We start from the raw sequence: 27,580 nt of genomic DNA, 5'->3' as shown, positions 1-27,580 counted from the left end.
CAAGAAAGTAAAAGTAGTGGGATCCACACAAGTAAGACCACCCTGAATACTCTTGGGGGGTCATTACGACCTCGGCGGTCTTTTTGCAAGACCGCTGAGGGACCGCCGTGCGGAAGACCGCCTGTGCAGGCGGTTTGCCGCTCGGCGTATTATGACTGTTGGCTGCTCTCCGTCGTTATTCCGACGGAGAGCCGCCAACAGCCATACTGGCGGGCGGCGGGGAAGTGGAGGTCGCCACACCAACAGAACACCGCCCAGCGAATCATGTGCTGTGATTCGCCGTGGCGGTGTTCTGTTGGCGTGGCGGTGTCGACGGAGCTGCCCCCATGGCTCCCGTCCCCTCCCAGAGGATCGATGGAACAGGTAAGTGGATCGTCCGTTAGGGGAGGGGGTTGGGGGGTGATGTGTGTTGTGTGGGTGCATGGGGGTGTGCGTGTGTTTATGTAGAGGGGGTGTGTGAGTGCGTGTATGCTTGCAGGGGTGTTGGGTGTATGGGAATGAGTGCGTGTATGGCTGTGGGTATGTCTGTATGGATGTGTGCGTGTATGTTTGAATGTGGGTGTGCGTGCCTGACTGTGTGTGTGGCTGTGGGCATGTATGTCAGGTGTGTGTGTTGGTGGTGCCTGCATGCATGTCGGGTGTGTGTGAGTAATGTTATGTTGGGGGTCGGGGTGGGAAGGGGGGCCCTGCAACCTTTGGGGGGTGGCAGGGGGGGTGTAGGGGAAGGAGTCGGGTGGGGGTGGGGGGGGTGGGGGAGACCCCTATCAGTGCCAGGGAAGGAATTCCCTGGCACTGATAGTGCTTACCGCCATGGAGGTTTAAACCGCTGGAAATCCACGGCGGTAAGCCGGGTCCAAATACCGCCAGCCGTATACTGACGGCCGCAGGGCTGGAGACCCAGGTCTCCAGCCCGGCGGTCGTTTCCGCCCTGGCGGGCGGGACGGAGAACCGGCGGATGACCATGACGGTAACCGCCATGGTCATAATTCACCAAGGTAAGACCGCCAGCCTGTTGGCTGTCTTACCGCCGGTTCTCTGCCATCCGCCAGGGTTGTAATGACCCCCTTGGTGTCTAGGTTTCAGAAATGGCTGGGTTTAAGTAGGTTTCCTTGGGTGGCCCCCATACCCGGGATCAAATAATGCAGCCACCCACACCACCAAAATGGATCCATTTTCATAGCAAAAACTTGATGTCTCCATGTTGCGTTTTGGGGCATGCCCTGTCTCTGGACATAGGTCCAGCCACACAAGTGGGGTACTGTTTTTATTGGGAGAAATGTTAGAAAACTGGTAGGAATTTTGTGGATCCAGAGAGATTTCAGAACTTTCCTTCACAGAAATGTGACGGAAATACATGATTTTAGCCAAAGTTTGCGGTTTCCAGTGCATCCTTGTTAAAGAAACATAGAGGGATCCATGCAACTCACACCACCCTGGACTCCACTGAATGCCTAGTTTCCAGAAATGTATGGTGGGTTCTCTGGGTGGTGGCCGAGCACAGGCCCGCAACTTGTTTTACAAAATGCTCTCTGAACCATGTGAAAGAATAGGTAACCCCAGTGCTTAATTTGTAAATTAAGAGGTGTCGGTGCACAAAGCCCTTCTCTTGAACACAAGGGTGTTGTAATTAAATCTGCCAGCACTGAATACTGAGGCAGCGTAATTCTGAAGCCATCTCGGGCCTCTTCAATCCATTTACGGCCACCCCTGCCCCTTCAGCTCATCCTACAACTTTCTACTTTCTCCCTTTATGACGCTTTTATAGTTTTTGCTTCTTACGTCTTTCAACTATGTGTCTTTTGCTCGCAGCAAATGCTTGAGGCATAAGAATAAGCCCCAGCCCTCACAAATAAGTGCCGGGGCTTAGCACCGGAAACAAGAAGCACAAATTAAGCACTGGGTAACCCCAAATTCAGAGTTGAACAAAGAGCTCCTCTACCGAAACTCAGTATATTCAGCACATTTACAAATGCATAGGTTGCCTTCATACCTGTTTTTCATTCATTCGATTATAACATATGAATTACTGTATGGTCAGTAAACATTTAGATATCATTATAAGCACCAGCTCACTTGTTGGCTCTAGGTATCATTTGTTTTGTACAATTAACAAACACTGTATATCCCTGTGGCCAGCAGCGTGTGGGAAACATAATGGAATATCACTTTTGTAAAACAGTCATCCGGGCAAAATGTCACAGATAAGCGTTGTCACCTAATTAAATTTTTCCTATTTTTTTACATTCTTTTTTATTTCAATGATTAGTCCTTTGGGAAAATCCATGAGCGAGCTATACAAATCACTTGTTTCTGCATTTATAATGTTGCCTACATTTTAGAAACGCATAGGTTTCCGGCTTCATCTATACGTTTTACACATGTTTCCACCAGAAGATGCAAGTGGCTTGATACCACAAAAAAAGGGGAAAATATATTTTTACAACTCTTCTTTTTCACTGAAAGCTTGGGAATCAAATCAAATCAAATCATCAAATCATTAACATTTATAAAGCGCGCTACTCACCCGTGCGGGTCTCAAGGCGCTAGGGGAAAGGGGGGGATACTGCTGCTCGAATAGCCAGGTTTTTAGGAGTCTCCGGAAAGCGGAGTGGTCCTGGGTGGTCCTGAGGCTGGTGGGGAGGGAGTTCCAGGTCTTGGCCGACAGGAAGGAAAAAGATCTCCCACCCGCCGTGGAGCGGCGGATGCGAGGGACGGCAGCGAGTGCGAGGCCAGAGGAACGGAGGAGACGGGTGGGGACGTAGAAGCTGAGGCGTCGGTTGAGGTATTCCGGTCCCTTGTTGTGGAGGGCTTTGTGTGCGTGGGTGAGAAGTCGAAAGGTGATCCTTTTGCTGACTGGGAGCCAATGCAGGTGTCTCAGGTGTGCGGAGATGTGGCTGTTGCGGGGTACGTCGAGGATGAGGCGGGCCGATGCGTTTTGAATGCGTTGCAGGCGATTTTTGAGTTTGGCTGTGGTCCCGGCGTAGAGGGTGTTGCCGTAGTCCAGGCGGCTCGTGACGAGGGCGTGGGTCACGGTTTTTCTAGTGTCGGCGGGGATCCAGCGGAAGATCTTGTGGAGCATGCGGAGGGTGAGGAAGCAGGCGGAGGACACGGCGTTGACTTGCTTGGTCATGGTGAGAAGAGGGTCCAAGATGAAGCCGAGGTTGCGGGCGTGGTCTGTGGGGGTTGGTGCGGTGCCGAGGGCCGTGGGCCACCAGGAGTCGTCCCAGGCGGACGGGGTGTTGCTGAGGATGAGGACATCCGTTTTTTCAGAGTTCAGCTTTAGGCGGCTGAGCCTCATCCAATCTGCGACGTCCTTCATACCCTCTTGAAGGTTGGTCTTGGCGCTGGCGGGGTCCTTGGTGGGGGAGAGTATAAGTTGGGTGTCGTCGGCGTAGGAGGTGATGATGATGTCGTGCTTGTGAACGATGTTGGCGAGGGGGCTCATGTAGACATTGAAGAGTGTCGGGCTGAGTGATGAGCCTTGAGGTACGCCGCAGATGATCTCGGTGGGTTCTGAGCGAAACGGAGGGAGGTAAACTCTTTGGGAACGGTTTGAGAGGAAGGAGGCGATCCAGTCCAGGGTCTGGCCTTGGATCCCGGTGGAGCGGAGGCGGGTGATTAGGGTGCGGTGACAGACGGTGTCGAAGGCAGCCGAGAGGTCAGGGAGAATGAGGGCGACTGTTTCACCGTTGTCCATCAGGGTTCTGATGTCGTCAGTGACTGAGATGAGGGCGGTTTCCGTGCTGTGGTTGGTTCGGAATCCGGTTTGTGTTCTTAGCACAACATGCGTTTTGCTGATGTCATTTTTATAAACATATGGAGTACAAGCCACCAGCTGATATTTTCTCCACACAATAACCCTTGTGATTGATGAAATTCACCAGGTAGATTCTACTTGACATTTTTAGATTACTCTGGAAAATTGAGAATTTTAAGTTGCCACTGAACTCTCAATCAGAACCAATGTCAGCTTCACCAAGCTATTGGCCAAGTACTTTGGGCCTTATTTAGAGTTTGGAGGAAACTGAAGTCCCCCAATTTCTGTTTGAACTTATAAATATGGAGTACAATCCACCAGCTGAATTTTCTCCACCATCATGGTCTGATTGTGGAGGAGATTCAGCCAGTTAATTCTGCGCCACATTTGAAGTTTCCTCCAGATATTGAAGGATTTTCAGTTCCCTCCAAACTCAAAATGAGCCCTAAGGCCTTAGAGTTAAAATGCATCAGCGCACTTGAGAGGCATGGTTCTCATATTATCAGGGTGAAGTAGGGTGTGACCCATGACACAAGGGGCCATATTTATACTCATTGGGCATAGTGGCATGTAGGGGCCCCAAATCAGGCCCCCCTATGCCACTTAAAAAAAAACGGAAAAAAATACTTACCCCAACTTACCTCAACTTCCCTGGGATGGGTCCCTCCATCCTTGGGTGTTCTCCTGGGGGGGGCGAGGGTGCCAGGGGGTGTCCCTGGGGGCAGGGGAGGGCACCTCTGGACTCCTTCCGTGCCCACAGGTCCCTTAACGTCTGCCCTGACCCAGGCGTTAAAAAATGGCGCACAACAGGCTGTGCACCGTTTTTTAAGGCCCACCCCCTCGTGTGCGTCAAAATGACGCCGGAGTATAAATAAGGCGCACAGACCTTAAAGTCATTTTATGGAAGGGAACGCCTATCTTGCATATCATTAACGCAAGTCAGGTTCCCACTTCCAAAAAATGACGCTCATGGTGGAATTTTGATGTCCGCGGGGTCGGGCGTCAAAGTTGAAATATGGGGCAAGGTTTGCGCCGGATGTGCGTCAAATTTTTTGACGCACATTTGGCGCCATCAGAGTATAAATATGCCCCAAGAATTTTTAAGGAAGAAAGAATTAGTTTGTCGACTGCCCTTCCTTTGTCATTCACTCTGTGCACCCCTGTATTGTTGCAGAGCCATACAAGGAAAGGATTCAGCTGAAGTAGTTACGAAATGAATCCCAGCAAATCAAAAGCAATCTCTAATAAAAGCAATGCCTAGTTTTCTGTTATAGCAACACAAATTTCAAGCTAGCCTGGTTGATGAAGGGTGATACCCTGAAACCGGTCCCAGGATGCTTGTTTGCAGTCCAGGGAGGACCTGGCCTGACAGTTCGGGCTGGACTGTTCTCATGGGGTCCAAACTGCGGTGGCATGGTGAGCAAAAGAAAGATGGATTAAACCCAGATCTGTGACTGGGGTGAGTGTTTGAAAAAAGTTTCAACACTCTGTCCATCATTCTTTTGTGTTGCTATAGTTTTCTATTAATCACAGGTTGAAGAAAACCAACCTTGGTTGCAGATACAGAAGAGTAAGGACTGCCTGGCAATAGAACTCCTCACTGACCATAGACGACAATGCGAGAGAACGACTGAGCGTTACTGATGCTCTTTGAGATTCCTGGCACTACCCTTTCTTCTCCTGATCACAAGGGTCCTAAAGAGTGAGTCAGGACAGAAAGTAAAGAAGGCACTTGGAACCATGTTTACCTCCAGTAGCTTCAACTTGTTGTCCTTCCAGTAGACCCTAGGTAGCACTTGAACACCGGTGAGGTACAAAAGATATGACAAGGGGTGAGTCTTGGTACATAATAGGGGGTGAGAGGGTGAGTAACATTACTTCTGCTAATCTTAGCATTTAGTGAATCGACAGTCATGCCCCCCAGTCATTAAGATACTGACCTTACTGGAATTCAGAAAAATGCCTTCGAGAAAGCTTTCATCTCTTGACCCACCTGCACAAAGCACCTTGCCCTCCTCTTGAGGTTCCAAAACACCAACTTTATGAGAACTTGGTTAGATGTTGAATGGTGAGCCCTTTAATGGAGCTAAACAAATATATACCGTAGTTCACATATGCATAAGACATAACAAATACAGAACAGCCATTAAAAAATGAATAAGATACTGCCCACTAGTCGGCTCATGGAGATGTTTCTCTGTAATGCGGTATTAACCCATCTCTGTAAAACAGCTCATTTCTACGTTCAGCTCCAAATGAGCATGAAGGAACTTTCCATACTGAGCACAGGGCAGGGTCATAGGCAAGTTTTTATAAGCCTTCCCATCAGGGATGGGCGACCGTATCACAGCAATATCCAGTTACAAACAAAACAAGTGGAGGTTATACATTATACAGTGTTGTTAAAATGGTCACATATGGGGATGTTGGCACTATACCTTTCTTGCAGTTTTTTTATAGTGCCAACTCAGACCGAAAGTGTTGGAGTGCTTTACATAAGCACCAGTTACATTACACAAGGTCACATTCATTTTTTAGGCACTATCAGATTGTGGGGCATATTTATCAATGTATTGTGTTGCCCTTATGCCACACAAAGACAATGCGACACTAAAGTAAGATTTAACAAGCCACACAAGGCCACCATGCCTGGCCCTGACTCCTTTGATGAATCTGGAGTAATGCAACGCAGTGTAAATCCCTATGCTGCGTTACTCTGCCCCAGGGAGACATTCCATTGGTGAAGTGTGGGTGTTCCCATGCATCTATCCATGGATTTTGGTTCATTCCAGATTTACCAATACTGGTAAACCTAGGGAATGTGTCAAAATGCTATGCATCCACAGGGGAGGTGGAAGGAATATAAATATCTTCATTTATCCTTGTTTTTCTCTCTTTCTCTGTATGCTGCGTTCTGCAGCACACATAAAAAGAGGGAAATGCCTCTGAAGATTGTTTTTGTGCAGGAAGGTATGTGTTGCTGCACAAAAACAGTCCTGCTTGCAACACAGGCACCCTTGCACCAAGGCACAAGGGTGCCTGTGTTGGCGCTAAGCAGTTAAAAGGGCTGCAGCGCAAGGAAAGGAATGCACCGTCTAATGATAAATAACACATCTTGCCCTTTTTACACATCGCAGGAAGGTGGCTTGTGGTGCTATGTGAAAGCCAGATACATTTGTCCCTAAGAGATTTGCCTAGAATCAGAGGATGTTAAACCGATGTCAGCCTGGTTCCCTAGTTCCAAAGTCTGAAGCCTTGGCCCTAATGACACCTCCTCTCCCCCAGGAAGTCCTACAAGCAGAGAGTGTTTGGATGAACTTGGAATGCACAAGTTTCCATCTTCTGACACATCCGGTTGCTATATAAACAAGACGGTGTCCTTATGACACCCATTTGTGGCTGAAGTTAGATAAACTGTCAATGATAAACCTTGCAATCTACAAACAATTGACCAGAGACAATGGCGTATGATGGATGCTCAATGAATAGGGCCTTGTGGTATGTGCCGTCGAGCCGGCTCACCCGCTTGCTCCGGAATGCCGCCCTACAGACCTGTAAAACAACTGCCAGTTACACCTGACAGTCCATCTAGAATTTTCTACCTTAAAGAACTTGTTTCAAAACAGCACAGCGCTCCACGGTAACCAGAACATTCAGAGGACTTTTTCCCGTCTTTCTTTGGGATGGATGGTTTTCACAGTCTCCCCAGAACCGAGCTAGTGAAGTGAGGAAGTGGGGTTCCATATAATTTACCTTCTTTAACGGGCATGCTTAAAGATGTCCGCCGCATGTTCGTTTCCTTGCTACTGCGTACTCCACCTGCAACGGTTTTCAGATTGTCTCTTGGGAGAGCTGTGTATTTTCTTCGGAAGTGTATTGATATATAGATTAGTGCTGGTCCGGGCAGATAATCAGGAGGGGCGTAGCTTGGTCGGTAAGATTGGGGGGGGGTGAGTTTCAGATTTACCAACAATCACGCTGGAACTGTAAGGGTTGCCTTCCATACAAAATACAATCCTTGGACTATTTTTAAAACTTTTCCCTCTTTGCTGTACAGTTCACGCCATTTCACTACGTTTTTAGTTAATAGTGTTTTGCGTCAGAAACCAGGGGTGGTTATGGGAACGCCCACACACCACCCATGGAACGCCTGCGGGGCTAAGTAATACAGAGCAGCTCTATGCCTGCTTTGCATTACTTTTAAGTGAATTTACAGAGCAAAACAATTTTTCTGCTAGAAAGTAGATTGGGAGTAAAAGATTTTGGGTCGATTGGTTCCACTTTTGTGACACAAACACGGCACACAATCTCAATAAATACACCCCGTAATGTCCAAATTCATTATACGAGAAGCAGGGGGCATGAGAAGGGGTTAAGGGGCAGTGGAAAGAGAGAGTAATGTTAATTGGTAGGGGTACTCAGTGAGAAAAAATATTTTTTTCTGAAATAATCAACATTGTTTTTATTCTATTTCCAAGCAGAGAGAGGGAGAATGTGTGCATGTTTTTAGTCTGTGTGTGTAAGAGTTTGTGGTGAAATCAGACACCTCGCAATACGCGACTGAAAGCACCTGTACCCAACTATTCATCACAAAATAAATTGTGTTACGTCTTTGGTATTCAGCCACGCCAACTCCTTTCAAGGTAGTGGCATTCGTCCAGCTTGCTCTTTTATTGAAGCAAAGAAGCAAAACAATGATGTAGCCCTTGTCTCTGTTCACTGGAGACTGGAATGTCAGCTGTACGCTGTGGATTTTATATTGAGCGGAAAGGGTGTTTTCAGTCAAAAACCAGTAGGAAGTCTGAAGGGAAACACATATTTGGGAAAGCTCCTAGAAGCTTAACATGTTGAATGCAAAATTAGCTAGCGAACATCAAAAATATTCTAGGAATTATTTGCAGTGTTGACAACCTAGCCCTTCATAGTCCGATCAGCGTGAGCATATAATGCTAAATTCTATACATTTTCATGCTTCTTTTATCAATCAATCAATCTAGTAGTTGTAGAGTGTGGCTTGTCACCCATGAGGGTATCCAGGCGCTTGGGGCAGGTCTCAATCAAAGAGCCAGGTCTTGAGCCCTTTCCTGAATTTGGTCAGCATAGGGGAGGTACAGAGGCGGAGTGGAAGGGCGTTCCAGGTCTTGACAGTGAGATGGGTGAAGAAGCACTCTTAGAGGTAGAATTATTTTTGTGCAGGAAGGGACTCATGCCTGCACAAAAATGCAACAGAATGCGGCACACTTAGAAACAGGAAACAGTGTTGCGCCTCTATTGGGAAGGCGTACAATTCTGGTGCATTCCCAGGTCTACCAGTGTTGTAAATCTGGGAATGCTTCAGAATACATCAGTGGATGTCTGGGAAGCCCCACCATCCACCCATGTAATGACTTTACGGTGCAGTGTTACGCAGGGCAGTGATTTGTAGTGCCTTGCGTTATACTCTATGTACCAAGCCACAAAGAGCCACTCAAGGTGCCTCTAAGACATGGTAAATCTCATTCTGGATTTTGTGCCACCTTGCATGGCGCAAGGGCGAGGCAAAACCTTGATAAGTCTGTGCCTAAATCTGCTAAGTACAAAACCTGAAAATAAGATCACAGAATTTAAAATATGTGCCAATGAGCAATAGTGCCACATCTCCAGTAATGCTTAAAGTAGGTTTAGAAACAAATTCACAAAGTTATCACGAAAAACAAGGTATAAATAAAATTGCATCCCTGGAAAAGAAGGGGAATGACATTGGGTAGATAGAGAAGAACAGGGGGAGCAGAATAGCTTCGAATAGAGTAGTTTGGATGAAGAAAATTTAAGGGACTACAAAAGTAAAAGTGCTGAAGCACATCATGATTATATTTACCAGCAGCTCTGTCACAGGTTTCTCAGGAGCAAGGAGAATTCAGAAGATCAGCAAGTGGGTGAAGAGTGAGATTTACTGATGCTGTACTCTGCTCAATGGAGCCCTGCACCAACTGATGCAGGAGGGATCTCGTAGTAGAGATATTCACCAATCAGAAATTGTCGTGCAGGGATTGGTACAAAATGAACAACACACTCACATTAACCCCCTCAGTACGGAGGACGGCTCCAGGCCATCCTTGCACCCAAGGCATGAAATCTCTCTAATGAGAGCACCAAAGGGATTTCCTTTTTCTATTCTAAGCCTCAGCTGAGGCTGTATTTTTTCTGTGGAATGTCAATCGGGAGGCAACACACTGTGATCATTACACAGAAAGTTAAAGTAAAATAAGCTAATTGGCTCATTGACCTTCACTTACATTGGTGCTCGGGGGCATATCTCAGCCCCTGAGCACTGATTTTCAATGAGGAAGGTGTCATTGGAAAGGGGAGAATCCCCTCTTTCTGATACAATTCACCAGTGGATCCCTCCTTGGGGATCGCTGCAGAGGGCTATCCCCAAGCAGGGAGCCCCCCACTAGACCCAGGGACTATTTTTTGAAGGGAGAGCAGCCTTCCTGCAATGTGCTAAAGCTTCCCCTCCCCCCCCCAGGCCCCAAATCTTTCTGCACCCCCCACGCCCGGGACAGATTGAAGGTTACTACCTCCACTCAGCCACCGGGGCGAGGGGCAGAAAGCCACTAGACACCATGGATTGTTTTTGTTAACAGAATTGGTAGGGAGTGGCCCTACCAGACTTTGGGCCTAACCCCCCACTCAAGTCACCCCAGGCAGTCTTTCTGCTTCTGTTGGGGCAGTTAGGAGGTGTTTTCCTACAATCTGCCCCTGTTGGGGGAAGAAAGTCCACAATACCACCAGAGTATATGTGGAAGGGGGAGCTGCCCCCCTGGCAAAAAGCTAGTTCTTCCTCCCCTACTCAGGCCCAAAAGTCTTTCTGTCACACCCTGGGGGTAGATTGGATGTTTTCCCACCCCCGGGAAGAGCAGCAAGGGAAAAGCAGCAAGTCAACTAGACACCAGGAATTCATTTCTAAAGGCAGAATGGGTGGAGGCGGGCCTCCCAGGTATCGGGCCTAGCCCCCTACCACCCATAGAACCCCTAGGAGTCTTTCTCCCCCCTCCCCCGTGGGTGACAGATGAGAGGTGTTTTTTTCCAATTTGTCCCTGGTGGGGGCAGAAAGCCAACTAGACCACTAGGTACTATTTTTGGAGGGGGAGCGTGCCCCTGGCAATAGGCTAATGCTCCCCTCCACCCGCAGGCCCAAATATCTTTCAGATCCGCTGGGTGCAAATTGGAGGCTGTTACCTCCAATCTGCCTCCAGGGGGGGCAGAAAGCCCACTAGACACCAGGATTGATTTTTTATGGAGCAACGTGTGGGGACCACCACGTAGGCATTGGGCTTAACCCACCCCTCAGATGACTTGCAACAGTCTCCCCCCCCCCCAGGGGCACATAAGAGGTCTTTAACTTCAATCTACCCCCATGGGAGAAGCAGAAATCCCACTAGACAATAGGGAGTGTTTTTTATTGCTACAAGATATGGAGGTGGCCTGCCCACCCTCCCACATATTGTGTCTAACCTCCAACATGACCAACAGTCTTTTTGCCCCCCTAGAGATTAAAGTAACCCCATCTTTTTAACAAGAAGGAAAATTTCGATTTTGGATTTTTTTCATAAACATATAAGTAGCAGAGTTGGGGTATGTCCCAATATTGTCCCACTTCTATGCTGCATTGCTGCCCTTTTTTGGGCTGGAGTCCGCTGCCACCTGGGGAAACCTACCAAAGCCAGATATTTCTGAAAACTAGACATCCAGGGAAGTCCATTGTGGTATGCCTTGCATTTCTTATTCCGGAAGTGTACGTCACAAAAATGGAAAGAAAATGTTCAATTTTAGTCCAAGTTTGAGGCTTGAAGGCCACTGTGGGTAAGAACTCTTTGTGGGATCCACGTGAGGCATACTACCCTGGACTTCCCCAGGTGCCTGGCTTTCAGAGATATCTGGGTTTGGTAGGTTTTTCCTAGGTGGCCGTCGATCCCTGGCCAAAATTACACTGCTATCTCCATTGCCAAATCAAATCATTTTTGTGACAGGAAATGTTGTTGTCTCCACATTGTATTTTGGGGCCTTTCCTGTTGCAGGCACTAGGTCTACCCACTCAAATGAGGTACCATTTTTATCAGAATACATAGGGGAATGCTGGGTGGAAGGAAGTTTGTAGCTCCCCACAAATTCCAGAAATTTCCATCACAGAAACATGAGGGAAATGGGTTTTTTATTCAAAGGTTGAGACTTGCAAGGAATTCTGGGTTAAACAACCTGGAGGAAAGCCATGCAACTCACCCCATCCTGGATTGCCCTAGATGTCTAGTTTTAAAACATGTATAGGTTTGCTAGGTTTCCCTAGGTGCCAGCTGAGCTACGGCCCAAAATCTACAACTACCCACTTTACAAAAAAACAGGTCCGTTTTGAGTGGAAAAATGTGATATATCCATGTTGCGTTTTGGGCAGTATCCCATTGCAGGCACTAGGCCTGCTCACACATGTGAGGCACAATTTTTATCAGAAGACATGTGGGAGCATAAAATACTAGGATATTTATTACTACCAATTGGATTTTGCTGCATTTGTGCCTTCCAAATGTAAGCCAGCGTGTAAGAATTTAGATATTTTGAAAAATACCTTCTAAATCATATGCTTGTATGGGTACCCACAGATTCAGAGATGTACAAATAATCACTGCTCCTAAACGCCACATCTTGTGCCCATTTCAGAAGTACATAGGTTACTTTGATACCTATTTTTCACTCTACATATTTCACCATATGGATTGGTCTATACTCAGTACACAATGAAAAAACATTGTACGGTGCAGCTCAGTGGTTTGGCTCTAGGTACCTTCTGTTCTTAGAGAACCTATAAACCCTACATATTCCCACAACCAAAAGGGTCTAGCAAACATAATGGTGCATTGCTATTGTATATCGACCATTGTGACAAAAAGTTACAGATGAAAACATTGTCACAAATGGCTGTTACTTGTTTTCAATATTTCTTTATTTCAACAGTTAGTTTCTTTGGGAAAACCTTGAGTGAGCTACACGTACGCCCTCTTACTAATTTGAATTTTTATCTACTTTTCAGAAATAAATAGCTTCCCTGGATCACCCATGGGTTTCTTACCGGTTTGCACCACAAACTGGAAGTAGGTTGAAAGCACAAAAATAGGAAAAACGGGGTACTGCTTTGAAAAATGCCAAAACTGTGGTAAAAAAGTAGATTTTTTGGTTCAGCAAGTTCCTGGAAGCTGAGAAGATGGTGACTTTAGCACATCAAATTATTTGTTGATGCCATTTTTATGAAGAAACACAGACACTTATCTAGAGCCTTTTTTTCCATTTTTTTCCCAAAAAAACTCAAAACGTAGCTATATTTTGGCTGTTTTCTCAGTCCCCTCGAGGGAAATCCACAAACCTTGGGTACCTTTAGAATACCTATGATGTTGTAAAAAAACAGGATGGAAATTTGGAGTAGATGGCTTATGTAGGGAAAACGTTATGGAGGCTTAAGTGCAGACTACCCCACATAGAAAAAAAAGGCTTAGTACTGGGGCGGGGGAGGCCTAGCAGTGAAATGGTTAAAGCAAAGAAAATCAATGTGCAAAATCCTGTCTTTAAAAAACAAGCTTTTGCAATGCAATAGGTCTCGCATTTTCTTGAGTTAGAGCTATTGGCATTGTAAATTCATAAGTGGACTTTTTTTGCCACATAAATTGAAACAAGGCTCAACTGTTAAAAAAAAAAACATACATTCGAACATGAAGCATGGCGCCGATCCCCAAGGAGAAAGGATTGCGGCTGGGATTAAAGGCAAAACCGAAAGCAGATGGGGAGGTGGGAGAAGGGACCATCACATGCTGTAACAGGAGGAAGTGTGACGTAGTGTGATGACCAACAAAATTGTTCTCTTAGTGAAATTCCCTGGGCGGGAACTTAGCATGCAAAGGAGGGACATTTAGCAAAATGCCCCAATATAAATGAAGGATTTGAGACAAGCACAACAAATAATGAATTGCAAGAGTGGGCGTGGTTAAAAACGCATTTTCAATACAACACATCTTGCAGACAACGCTACACGCTGCCAAGCTCAACTTAAAAATCAGTTGCCTACTCAGATATCTCACTGATGAACCAGAAATACACATACAGGTTGTAGATCACAAAACAGGTTATGCAAGTGGAATGATTTATAGGTGTAAATTTCAAGGCAGATAAAACATGAGCAGGAATATCCATCCTAAAGTGTCCGGCCCTTCCAATTTGCAGAGGCTAGTATTCGTGTAGGTTAGGGGACACTAGTCGAAGGATTCCCACGGTGGAACCAGTCATGTCAATTGTTGGAAACCCTGTGGTTCCGCAAACCCAAACGAGGCAGGAAACGCCGGGATTTGGACAGCCAGAGTGCTGCCAATGTTCGTTGATGCGAATGCTTTGACAAGCCTTATTGCCCCCCACCCCAAGTCTTTGCTGAAATCTACTGATTTCATTATTTCCCAAACTGCAAAACTGCTACGAAGCAAGAAGAACTCAAAAAGTTTGAGGGGGGTCAGGTTTCTGATTCTGTCTCTGGGATAAGCTTGGAATTGGATTCCTCGTGGTGAAACAGACATTTTAGCAAAGGATGCTGAAAGCTGCTGGAAAACATTGTTTATGCATATTCTTTCAAGGTATTATATTTTATGCTAAGTTATATTAAGTTGCCTATCTTTAAACAAACTTCGTTTTAATTTATTTACCTGCAAGAGCATTTTTACTTGTTAAATCTTGGCTTAAAATGGTCACTATTTCAGGTATTAAGATGACATACATTAAAAATAAGAACCATGAAACATTTACAATAGATTGTCAAAGGAATAAAACTGTGGAGGACTTGAGTGGGAATGAGTTTATATGTGTCTTGCTTCTCCCTTACTGGGCACGTTGCAAATTAGCTGTTAGTTGTTTTCTATTCTGTGCTTAACTATATAGGCAGATCTATGCATTGGACTGCAGAAAAAAATGTTTTTTATTGATTTATTACTCCGCACTCGCTTCTTTTATTCCCTTCCTTGTTTTATTATCACCTTTCTATTCTTCTTCAACCTTCGTACATATTCAGGATCTTTGATATAGTTATATATACATTTGTGTTTACTTGTGGATTGCGTCTAATACATATTTGGGTCTAGTGGAAAACGAGGCATAATAAAATGTATTATTTACAGCAATTTTAGTAATAAACTTGCCTTCATCCATTTATTGGTACAGTGAAATGGTAAAATTGTGAAATTCGATAAAGCACAGCTAAGTGCTTCGAAGATTAATAAAATCCTACTTAGATGTAGGCCCCTGTTGTCTGCCTAAGCAGCTTTTACAAATGAAGTGAGCATGAAATACACCATATTTGCAGACCCACCAAGAGGACAATGGTCCTTATTATCTGACTGTACATCTAAAGCTGTGAGAAGAGTTTTATTTCAAATCATCTATAACAGTATGCAACAAGCAACAACAGAAAGCAGGACCAAGTGCCGTGGCACTTCCAGCTGCCACTTAAACTTCCCAAAAGAAAGCCTAACTTCAATTGACAAGTGTCAGTGTGCGTGGTATTCCAACCTCCCAAAATATCACCGTACAGGAGGTCTGGTGTACAGGAACAATGGTATACTTGTTTTCAGAGCATAATGTTTATTTAACAGAAACTCTTTCCCACGGTAAGCGGGTCTTCTTTCTAGTGCACTTGTGTGTACGAGGTTCTGCATAGATGCTCCTTAGCTACGAAGCCAAAAAGCGCGGCATAGAAGGTGAGGACTAGATGAGTCAACTAAGGAAGAGCAGGACACGAAAGTGCATCGGACATTAGGGAAAGGTCACCAAACAGCAAGTGGGAGAGTGGAGGAGGAAAGGGCCCACAACATCACAGGCGGGGAGAGTTTGAGCACCAAAGGGGGAACAGAGTGGGGGAAAGGTGGGGACAAACTATTTCACTACCGTCATGCACCCCAGCAGAATGCTGAATAGGGAGATGGACTATATTGTAATTGTATTGTAATAGTATTTCATTATCGCTTACTACCCCTGACGAGGCGTTGAAGCGCTTTTCAGCAAGTAGCACACTACTCCAGAACCCAAAAGGAATTAGTGGTGGATAGGGAAATATGAGTACAGCTTTAGTATTATTATGAGTTAATTTGTTAGTTGGATTGACTGGAGTAATGGAGGGGTGGAGGAGGGAAGAATCCAGAAGTGTTAATTGGGAGTTTATAGTAAGAGGATGAGGCTTGGGATGAGGAAAGGGGGGATGGAGGAAGGAAGAATCTGTGGAAAGGGTTAGGGAGATCATAGTAGCAGGAGGGGTTTTGGATGAGTCAAAGGTGAGATAAATAAGGGAGTATTTTGTAGGGTTGTTTGTGAGATCATGGTAGTAAACTGAGGTTTGGGTGAGTTACATGTGGAAGAGGAGGGAAGAGCTTGGGCAGGGTTATTTAGGAGAGGAAAGTAGTAGAATGGGGTTGGGATGAGAGAGTGCGGATGAAGGAAGGTTAGATTGATAGAGACATGACAAAGTAAAGCTTATAAGAGAGTAAAAATATATTTTTTTATTTCTAATTTTTTTTATATATATATATATATATATATATATATATATATATATATATATACACACACACACACAGACACACACACTTTTTTATCATTATTTATATATATATAGCTGAATGAACTGGGTCGGGCACTCTTAAGCAAAGCCTGGTCCCTATGAGGTCCCAGAGCAAGAGAGTAGCTAGTAAATAAAAAAAAACCCTCCCCCACTTTATACTAAAGTTCTGATGGTTACAAGCAAGAAAAGCAAATGACTCCAATCCTCCCTAGAAGAACCTGCTTGTCTCTTCCATCCAAGCACCTAACCATTCATTATTTCACCTTTCCAACCACCTGCCAACATCCACAATTAAACATTTACATTCTGTCATTCATTCCCTATTTGTTCTATTATCGAACCCTTCCCAATTCCATCTACCCAATCAGCCATTCACAGTTGCATACATCCGGTCTGCCATCCATCCATCTATCCATCTATCCCTCCACTCTGCCAGTCTCCATTCTGCAGTCCATCATTCCTCCTATGCACACTTCCCTTCAGCCATCCACTCTGTCATCCATCGACTCCAGCATCCATTCACCCACCATCCATCCACTCTGCAACCCATTCACTTATCCTATCATGCACTCATCATTCATCCTTTTACTCTGTCATTCTTTCACCTGTCCACCCACCTATCCTTTCATCCATTCTGCCATCCACCTATCCACTCTGCCTGCCATCCACCCATCCATCCCTTTACGCTTCCATCTTTCCCTGTCTGCCTAACTATCCATCTAATCATCCTTTCACCACTCATCTATCGGCTCATCCAACCACTGATTCATTTCATCCACCTACTCATTCACCCATTCTTTCTCTCACACTTCCTTCCATTCAACATTCCCTTTTCATTTAGGCATCTTGTGTTCTTAGTTACTCCTGATAGCTCTTTTTTCGAGGCTGCATTCCTTTAATGCGTTAATAATGAGCTGTGAACTGCAGAGTCTCAGACAGAAGAGGCCCAACGAGGTCCATCCAGGACCCCATCCCCACTGCAGTTGCTAAAGCGTGGGGTTCACAACACCCCTGTTCCAGAGGTGTTGCTTAAAGAGTATGCAGTGGCGTAACAAAGGCCCCCGCAGCCACCCGTGATGCGGGGCAGGGGGCTTCATCAGCACGTACTCTTTCCTCTGAGTTTCTGCATGAGTCCGAAGGGGGGCCCTCCATGTACTGTGCAGGGGCCCCCCTTGAGTTTCGTTGCGACACTGAGAGTAGGGTCTGAAGCTCTTTTATGAAGCGGAGATGGAAGTGTTCTTGGGGGAGTACAATGAACATGGAGTTAAATACAACGGGGACTGTTTAGGGATTCAGTACAGGACAGAAGTAAATTTTGTTCAGTTTTGCAACATTATATTAGTTTCTTGAACTCAGGTTTGATTGGACTTTTTCTTGGTCATATAATAGATGTTTTTTCCTCATGCACGTGAGGAAAAGCCAATTGCTGCCTGGCCTGCCACCACCCTATATAAAGAGCGCCAATGATTGGCTTTATGAGGGGCAGCCTACCATGATCAACCCAGAGCCATCATGTAACATTTGTGTCAAAATATCCACAGCAAAAATGTTGTGGCACCACTATACATTGTGAAAGATACCAAGGATAAAAATGTTGAGAAGATAAGTGAACATATGTCACTATAGATTTACTATTATTAACTTTCATCTGCAGCTGCCAGACATTTTTTAGAGAGATGGAATAATAGAGTACATGCACTTTATAAAATTATACAATAATAATATCTATGTATCTTCAATATATATATATCAAAACACAGATTGAACTATATAAATTTGCCCGTAAACTATGCCTTATGAAACATTTTTCTAAACCCACTGTGTTTCGGTCCAATGTGCAATCTGTTAACTTGGCACCCTCAGGCTTCACTATTGAAGATACTTCAGCATTAATTTCCATTAATGATTTAGTTGAAGAAATCATAGACAACTGTACCACTCACAACATTGAGCGTGATGATGGAGAAATTTTACAAACTATGGGTTTCATCACCAATCACACTGAGAACAGCATGATGAGACCGTCTAGCAGACTTAACCCCCAGTTACCCAGTGGTAATTTAATTGATTTATTTCATGAACTCACAGTGGGTGATATAGACAAATTTTGTATGAATTGCAAAATCAATAACATCAAATCTAAAATAAATTTTTCTAGCAACTTCACTGTAATTGGAGAGATTTGACTTTCCTTAAAGCTAACATCTCTATAATCATCAAACCCTCCGATAAAGGTGGCAACATTGTCATTATGGAAATTGATGATTATATACAGGAAGCCCAACGACAATTAAACAATGAATGTCACTATGAAAAATTGGGCACAAACTCTACTGGACAATATCAGAAGATATATCATGATTTACTGGAACAATTCCGTGGCAAAAGTTTAATTGATCAAAATGAATATTTGTATCTAAAAACAGATTTTCCAAAAAACCCTTGTATCTACTTCCTGCCAACAATTCACAAAAATGTACACCATCCCCCAGGGCGACCTATTGTAAGCATGAATTTGTCTCTATTGGAAAATACTTCGAGATATCTGGATTTATTTTTATGTCCATATGTCACCGAATTACCATCTTATTTATGTGACACTAATGATTTTTTAACCAAAATTCATAACATTGTGTGGCAGAAGAGTTATCTAATGGTCAGGATGGATGTTGCCTCGCTTTATACATTGATAAGGCATGAGTTTGGTATTGAGGCATGCAGATACTTTCTTAAAACACGTCCCCTAGAATTTTTACAGCACAGAGATGTTGATATCCATGTTATCGTTTTGCCTGACACATAATGTTTTTATATTTAACAACTAATTCTATCTCCAAAAACAGGGCACAGGCATGGGTGCTTCCTTTGCTCCCACATATGCTAATCTCTATATGGGATGGTGGGAGAAGGAGATAGCGTGGTCAGAGGTACACAATAGGTTCATGGATAAGGTAATACTATGGGTACGTTACACTGACGACCTGTTCTTGATTTGGGATGGTGAAGAAGAATTGCTATTGCAATATATTCATTTGCTCAATAACAATCAGCTTAATATTCATCTTGAATCAGTCTGGAATAGAGAGTCCATTGAGTTTTTGGATGTCCAACTATTTATTAAAAATGATACATTGATGACTACGGTTTATCGCAAACCGACAGCCTGCAATTCTATACTGCATGGTAATAGTGGCCATCCAAAAGCTCTTAAGTGGAGCATACCCTATAGTCAATTCCTGCGGGCTCACAGGATATGCTCTCATGATGAGGGTTTTGAAATAGTCATGGAGGATATGTTCCAGTGATTTGTAAGGAGGGGTTATCCCCACAAAATCCTCACCAATGCCTGCAACAGGGTTAGAAGTAAAAGTAGAGATGAGTTACCTTTTAAGAATAAAGCTCAATTTGATAGCTCCTATACAAATCACTCATCGTCCCCCAGATTGTTTCTAGAATTTAATCGACAACATAACACCTTAAGAGGTATTTTACAATGTAATTGGCACATTTTACAACAAGATCCAGAACAAGATTGGTCAACATCCCCAGAATCCATGGGGTCATAACCTTGATGCTGAACTCCATGTACATTTATGATTGCCCGGAATTTATCAATTCATTTTTTATCTCTGTTGTCTTTCACTTTAGGACCATTATTATATCTATACAAGTCTTAACATCTATATTTGGATGGTATAGGCCACCAGTTTAGTCTTTAACTACAATGGTATACGGATTCAATGTGTATATACTATGTGTCTCTGTGAATGCACTTTTTTGCACTAGTGACTTTATTCATCACACATTAGCACTTTATTGCACGTTGCACTTAGGGTATAGGCCCGTGTGTCCACTTAGAATTCTAGAGCAACCCTCATCACACAGTATAGCCATAGGAGATACCATGGGGTGATTCAGTCCATGACAATTAGACAATCTGGATGTAAAATTGAGCTATGATGAACAACTGAGACACCCCTTCTTATCGCTAATTAATCCGTTCTGTTTACTGCAGCTTTTGATATGTCACTCTGTGGAATATTTTTATATCAATATTTATATTGGCATTTCTCGCAGTGGTATAGAATTTTTTATATAGATTTTTTTAAATAAGACATTATGGCCCTCAGTTGAAGTGGCGATCGTACCGCCAACAGGCTGGCGGTACAATTCGCCATATTTCTGCCATGGTTGTCCCGGCGGTTATAATCTGCCAGGGCAGCACTGCTTGCAGCGCTGCCCTGGGGATTATGACTCCCCTTCCCACCAGCCTATCCATGGCAGTAGAGACCACCATGGAAAGGCTGGTGGGAAGGGGAGTCGCGGGGCCCCTGGGGGCCCCTGCACAGCCCAATCACTTAGCATGGGCAGTGCAGGGGCCACCAGGCACAGCCCCATCGTGATTTTCACTGTCTGCCTGGCAGACAGTGAAGAGCGCGACGGGTGCTGCTGCACCCGCCGAACCGCCACATTGCCATCGGCTCCATTAGGAGCCGGCTGCGATGTTACGGTCGACATCCCTGCAGGCCCAGCGGGGATGTCCAAATGCGGCCGGTGGGTTTCCGGACGCATGGGCGGCCGTCTAGCGGTACAACCTTGACGGTCGGCCTCGTCCGACCGCCAAGGTTGTAATGAGGGCCTATGTCTTTATATGTAAAATGTCCACAAAACTACGTTTGGAGAAGATGAGTGTTCAAAATGAACATACGTTATATGAAAATATGTCGTAATATAACTGTGCAATATATTGACTTTAGAATCATCCTGTTTTACAAAATAGAACTGCATGTGAACCTGTTATATTTTTAGGGGTATCTATTTGTTCGGGTAAATTATATGGCTTAGATTTAGTGATGTTTCCTTTTAAAGATGGCGGCCGCTTTTAGAGATTTGATGGTACAATGGAAACAGATGATGGTGCACAAGCGGCACCTTTATAATGGCGATATGTGTGGGGAAAACATGTCCGGTGAAGGCGTTTGCCGAAACGCGTTGACACTTTTTTTTATGCGAGATAGCGTTTTCACTTATAAACGCATACAATAAAGCAGCGGATTCTACAGAAAGACTTTGTTTCCTCATTTTGCAGACATGGATTGATCTTATACTACGATATGGTGCAGCTGGTTTGATGAGTTTTTCTCACCGTTTTTTGGAATATATATATATATATATATCTATATCTATATATATATATATAGATATATATAAATATATATATACGCACACACATCACAGTCTACACCACCTGCCCAAACTTCGCACCGGGGGTGGGGGTGAGGGGGGTCAAGTGTTGGCTTTCTCTCCCCGCCCCATTGGTCTGCTGCTCTCCTCCAGCAACGTGTATTGGTGTTCCTAGTGAATCATCAAGATATTAGCTGCGAAGGTGGTGTGTTTCTTGGTCGACATCGTTTGTTAGCATCCCAAGGGCACAATGGTGCCAGAAAGCTTCTGCTCCATTTTGCCACTGTTTATATTGTGGGCTCTCCATCATGCTAACAGTTCTATCAAAATTCTGTCTGCTATAAACTAGTAAGACTGAAAAAGACTCTTGGGGCCAGATGTATCAAAAAAGCGCTTTGAGATTTCCTAATACCAAATTTTTTGGAAATAGCAAACAGAGATGTATTACAGTGTGTTTAGATAGTGATTTGCAGTGGGTCGCAAATAGACCTGCCTCATCAATATTCATGAAGCATGTCGCAATTTGCGACCCATTGTGAATGGCTACAATAACAGGGATGGTGGCCTGCCAGGGTCAGCTTTTTTTTTTGCCATACACCCGTATTCCTTAAAGGAAAACGGGCTGCATTACAAAAAGAAAACTGAAAAGGCTTCTTTTCATTTTAAGAGCAGGCAGTGGTCCCTAGGACAACTGTCGCTCTTAAAAAATGTATGCACTCCCATTCGCTAAGGATAATGGGTCCCTTTGTGAATGGGTTACCATCAGTTTGAAGTTGGTGGCAATGGTGATAGTTTTGCAACCGCATTCCTGGTCACAAAACAATCATATATGGCCCTATCAGCTGCTATAAGGAAGTGACTCCTTCAGCATGCGCCTTCCTAATAGCGAGCCGCAACTTCTACTTTGTGAGTCTGTAACAGGTTACCGACTCTCAAAATAGGGATAGTACATGCAAAAACCTTTTACCGGTGTTTGTGACCGGTAAAAGAGCTTAATACAACTGGCCCTTATTCACATAATCATGCCTCATTTCAAAAGGGGTTGGCTAGATCTTCGCACACACAGCCGTGAATGTGCACAACGCCACAACGCCTCAGCGCAAACAGACCCCTTTTACGGGTGGCTAGCTGGACAGTACCAGTTGCACTTTTCATGAGCTTACAGGATGGCCAAACCTGTAAGACACTGATGTGTGAATACCCATATAACGGCTGGTATTTTGTGGAAGACTCTATATCATTGATAATTATTGGCTGCATGGGTGCACGGATGATGGTGTGAATCTATGTTGGTGGTAGGTGTGTCGAGGGTTCATTTTAGTCTTTTTCAGGCACATATATTTTAGCTAAGCTGAGGCCTGTGCCCCTTTACCTAGATAACATGTTCTGTTTTAATTTTAGAATAGCCTGCTTTTCAGCAGTGATGTTTTATTTTCATAATCAGTTGTCATTTAACGAAAGCATTGTTATCATTGTTATGCATGACATTTTTCATTGTGTTCCTTGCCCCAGGGCTGACAAGTACAGAATGAGAATGGCACAGGATAATGTTTGGTATTGACGCCACAAGACTGCGTAAACAATCTAACACTTAGGCACATGTTTACGTCAGGACTTCTTCACAGAACAAAACAAGTTTACCTATATAAACACTATGTGGGCCAAGTGTCATTAGAGGGATCCTTCCGACCAAGAAATTCCATCTGTGCTGCATGTCATTTTGCAGTCGACCTCAGCCTTGTCTCTACAGCCAGATCAGGAGACTGAGGGTAGACCCTTGTGCCAAAGTAGTGGGCGTGGGTGCATCTCTCATGGACTCAGAACAGAACGATTGGGCTAAGACTGCCATGCTCTTGCTATAGGCAATATGTTGGGGTTGTTCATTTTTACATCACTAAATTTCACAATCCTAATTCTGTTATGTCTCATTATCCCCTTCATTGTAGCTCATGCATTTCATTGTACGTTGCAGCCTATTGAATAAATCGATTGAAAAATATCCTGCATCTCCTTCTTTGCCTGTGTGTGTACGAGACTCATTGCTGGTGAGATAAAAGGGTATGGCTCGTTCACCGTGACTTCCCTGAGAAGTCACTGAAGTGTCATGCGCTAGACTGCCATCACTTTCACCCTTTATGTTTGGATGAGGTACTGCTACCAAGCTGGTAGGGTTGGGCTGACAGTTGCCAAGCTGGTGTGGGGAAAGACTCAGTCACCCACAAGCAGTGGTGCTGCAGCGCCAAGTCCAACAGTCACATGGAATCACAAGATATGGCACCGCCAACGATGGTTAGGCACTGATTATACAGGTCTTCTGAGTTTTTTCTGTCTCACACACAAAAAAGATACCCTAAATACAATTATATAGAGATGTCGGTGGTCTTAGTGAAAAATCCTAAATTATCAAGAGCACCATAACTGGTTTAATTGTGCCCTCCCACATGTAGAACAACCTGCTAGATTAGGTCCCTTAAATAATGATGGACCAATGTGGCCAACTTTTGCCACGTATACACCACATCTCAATGTGCAGGCTATACAAATAGCTGATGTATGTACATTATATAATGAAGTAGTAGCAATATATAGATGATTAATACAATTCGTGGTGCGTACCTTAAACACTGCCCCAGCGAGAGCTGCTCCAGCTATCCACCAGTTGACCGTAACAGGAATAACTCCACAAACAGTTCACTCCATTATGGGTAAAGCACCCACTGGGTGGGAGAAGATTCCGCTCTGGGTTGCGTAAAAATCAAACCCACTGGAAGCAGTATTTTCCCATATGGGACCCTAAGATAAACATAGAATTCTCACAATGTGCTTGGCATTTAGAATGGTTCCCTAAACAGAGGTTTGTGCCACTTGAGGCTCAGTCTTTGCTGCAGTCTATACCACTTTACATGGTACACAGACACTTTTGAATTTACCGGAAGTGTTAAAACAAATTTTAAATGAACATGGGAGTGCCCCGGCCACGGCCTTGGGGATGAAAATGTTGCACAACTTTGACACAGTGTCCTCAATTATTTTAAGTAACATTAAAGGGGAAGCAGCAGCATTGGTGATTTGCCTACGGTTCCGAGAGATTCCTCAAGAGGAACAGGGGCATGAGCTGCCAAAGATTATCACCAAGACCTATACTAATATAGGCCGGGATAGTCTGGGGGCCAGACCAACAAAACCACAAATTCAAAGTACCACCACTAAGGAAGGTACTAAAGAAGCACAAAAGAGTTCTAAAAAAAAACATTGGGATAAACAAAAACTGAACAAAGACATAAGTCAAAGAGGAGAATCTCTGCAACCTGAGACCTCAGAAAAAAGATATAATCTAAGAAACAGAGAATCACTAAAAACTCCTGATAGATAATAACATTCTGACGCACGCACATCTCGTTCCTTCCAGGACACAATGGATAAATGGAGTGACAGAGTGGGACGGTCACAGTGCCCAAGTGACTCCATGAAGACAAAAAAGGACTCACAATGTTCTTCAGAAACATACGTTAAAGGAGGACAAGACTCCTCAACAAAAGCCCCAATTTAAAAAGAAAGGTGGCTGCAATCACATTAAAAGATGCCACTCTTATAGGGAACGTTGTTGAAGAACAGGATGTGGGCAGTGATTCTGCTAGACATCGCGGCAGAGGTCACAATATGTCACCAGAATCTTATAGATCTTCTGGATGTGACAGCAACTAACGGCTTACTTGAAGTCGAGCCACCGGACAGGCGTGTCTCCCCACCCAATAGGGTTTACCAACTAAATATCCAGATTGAGCGAGACAAAGAACGCATTATTAAAGTTATTTTTTGGAGAAAAATAACACTAAGTTATGATATTACTGGCAGAAAAGGATTAGTCACCTGAATTTGTCTGCAAGCTCCCACAAGGGGAAGATGTAATTTTGCCTTATGTCTCAGTTCTAGTTCCAGGCGTTGTAAAGGAAGCCTATGCTGCTGATTGGGCTTTGGCACAGGCTCCTGTGCTGTATCGTAACCACATAGGGTGGGGTAAATATTCCCCATACCATGTAATACCTATAAGGTTCACACCAGAGCCTCAACCTCTATATCCCATTAAACATGAACCAAAAGCTCCAGGGAGAGTAATTCTCAAGTAGAAAGGGGGTAACAGAACCCCGTGTCTCTGTAATAAATAACCTGTTATTCTCCATTGCTAAACCAGATCATTCATACAGAATAGTCTTAGATTACAGACATTTAAACAGTCATACACACACATAAGCAATGCAAAATGCACACAGTACAGCACTACAAGACTATAGTGTGCAAAAAATACAAAACAACCTTTGATATTTCCAATGGGTTTTTCTTCCAAAATCCAGAGCCTGAAAGTTAGGATCTTAGTGCCTTCAGCACACTTGGCTCTCAGTGGCGCTTTTGCCGTTTGCTTCAAGGGTATAAGAACAGCCCTGGGTTATTTTCTGCCTGAGTAGCAGCAATATTACATGAGATTTGACCCCGAGGCATTGTCCTATGTGGATGACATCTATTTTACAGATGACAACCTCAATCTGCATTTAGCCAGGGTGGATCACATTGTCATAGGATGTGCCGCCCAAGGCTGCAAATTTAATTTTGAGAAAACAAAAATTGCCTTTCTTAGTGTCCTATTTTGGGGATATAAGTTATCAGATGAAGGCAAGAGCCTGGCCCTGCGCTTTCTAGAGAAATGCGCTCAATTGCAAACTCCAAACACCATTAACAAGCCACAGTCATTGCTGGATTTCGTTAACTTTTGCAGAACGCATATACCAGATTATGCACAATGCATAAAAACCCTGTATGATTTAATTCGTCCAAGACTTTTCAGGTAAACAGTGGACAGCAGAACACGCACACATTTCTAGAGAACTGCAACAGGATGTTAGAAACGAAATAATTTTACACACAAAACAACAAAACAAACTTAGTCATCAGAAGAATTGCTGGTGCCTTTTGGTTCACCTATGCCACATTTAGTGAGGGTGACACGGTACCTATAGCATACAAATCTCATTTGTATTCGAATGCAGAACAATGTTTTGCAGCAACAGAGAACATTTTGACTGCAGTACAGATGGCTGTCATCAAAGAAAGGCCACTTACCCAAGGGAAACACATTATTGTCACTACCTTGGTGCCAGTCCTGGGGGTGGTCACCAAAGCCATCTTTACAAAGGTTAAAGCATTACACCCACAATGGATTCAATGGACAACCTCACTGACCGCCACTGACGTTGATTACATTTTTGACCCAAAACTCCAAATCCAAAAATTCCTCCAATATGAACAGGAATACCCTGCAGATACTAATATACTACCACTTGATCAATATCGAACAATCATTTATACTGATGGTTCAGCACACCCAGCTATAGGTACTAAGCATCAATACTCAGCCACTTGCACAGTCGTATGTGGGGTAATGAGGGATGGTATATTTCACCATCAGAATACCTAGATGCAGACTCTAGGGCACTGTACTGCACAATTGGCAGAGCTTAAAGCTCTTGTTTTGACACTGGAACATATGGATTCCAAACATCCAACACTGAGTGTGTGTGGTTCATACTACTGTATCCAGTCCTATAATGATTATCTAGATCACTGGCACCTGAATGGGTTCAGAGATTCCAAAGGGAACACCATCAAGCATAAAAACTTGTGGGGGAGGGTAGCTGATCATAAGGACAGACTACCAAAAGCTCATGTAGTACATACATTGGGCCATCAACATGAAGGATAACACATTGTAGGGAACACTTTGGCTGATGGAGCCAAAACTGCAGTTGCTACGGCTTCATTTTCTGCAATTGCTCGTTCTCATAGGAGATTGGATAATGAGACTGTGTAATTCCTCGGCTGACGGCAAGACTTTACCAAAAGCATAGCCTGCTAAATATTCCTACCAGCTTAGTGCCCAAACATTCTCAGCAATTCTTGGAGTGGGAGATTGTGTGATCCCCAAGGAAGCCCAGAGATTAGATCCCAATAAAGCAGTGCATGAAGGT

Source organism: Pleurodeles waltl, chromosome 6 (assembly GCF_031143425.1).
Source record: "Pleurodeles waltl isolate 20211129_DDA chromosome 6, aPleWal1.hap1.20221129, whole genome shotgun sequence".
NCBI classification, from domain to species: Eukaryota; Metazoa; Chordata; class Amphibia; order Caudata; family Salamandridae; genus Pleurodeles; species Pleurodeles waltl.
This window is presented reverse-complemented; position numbering follows the sequence as displayed.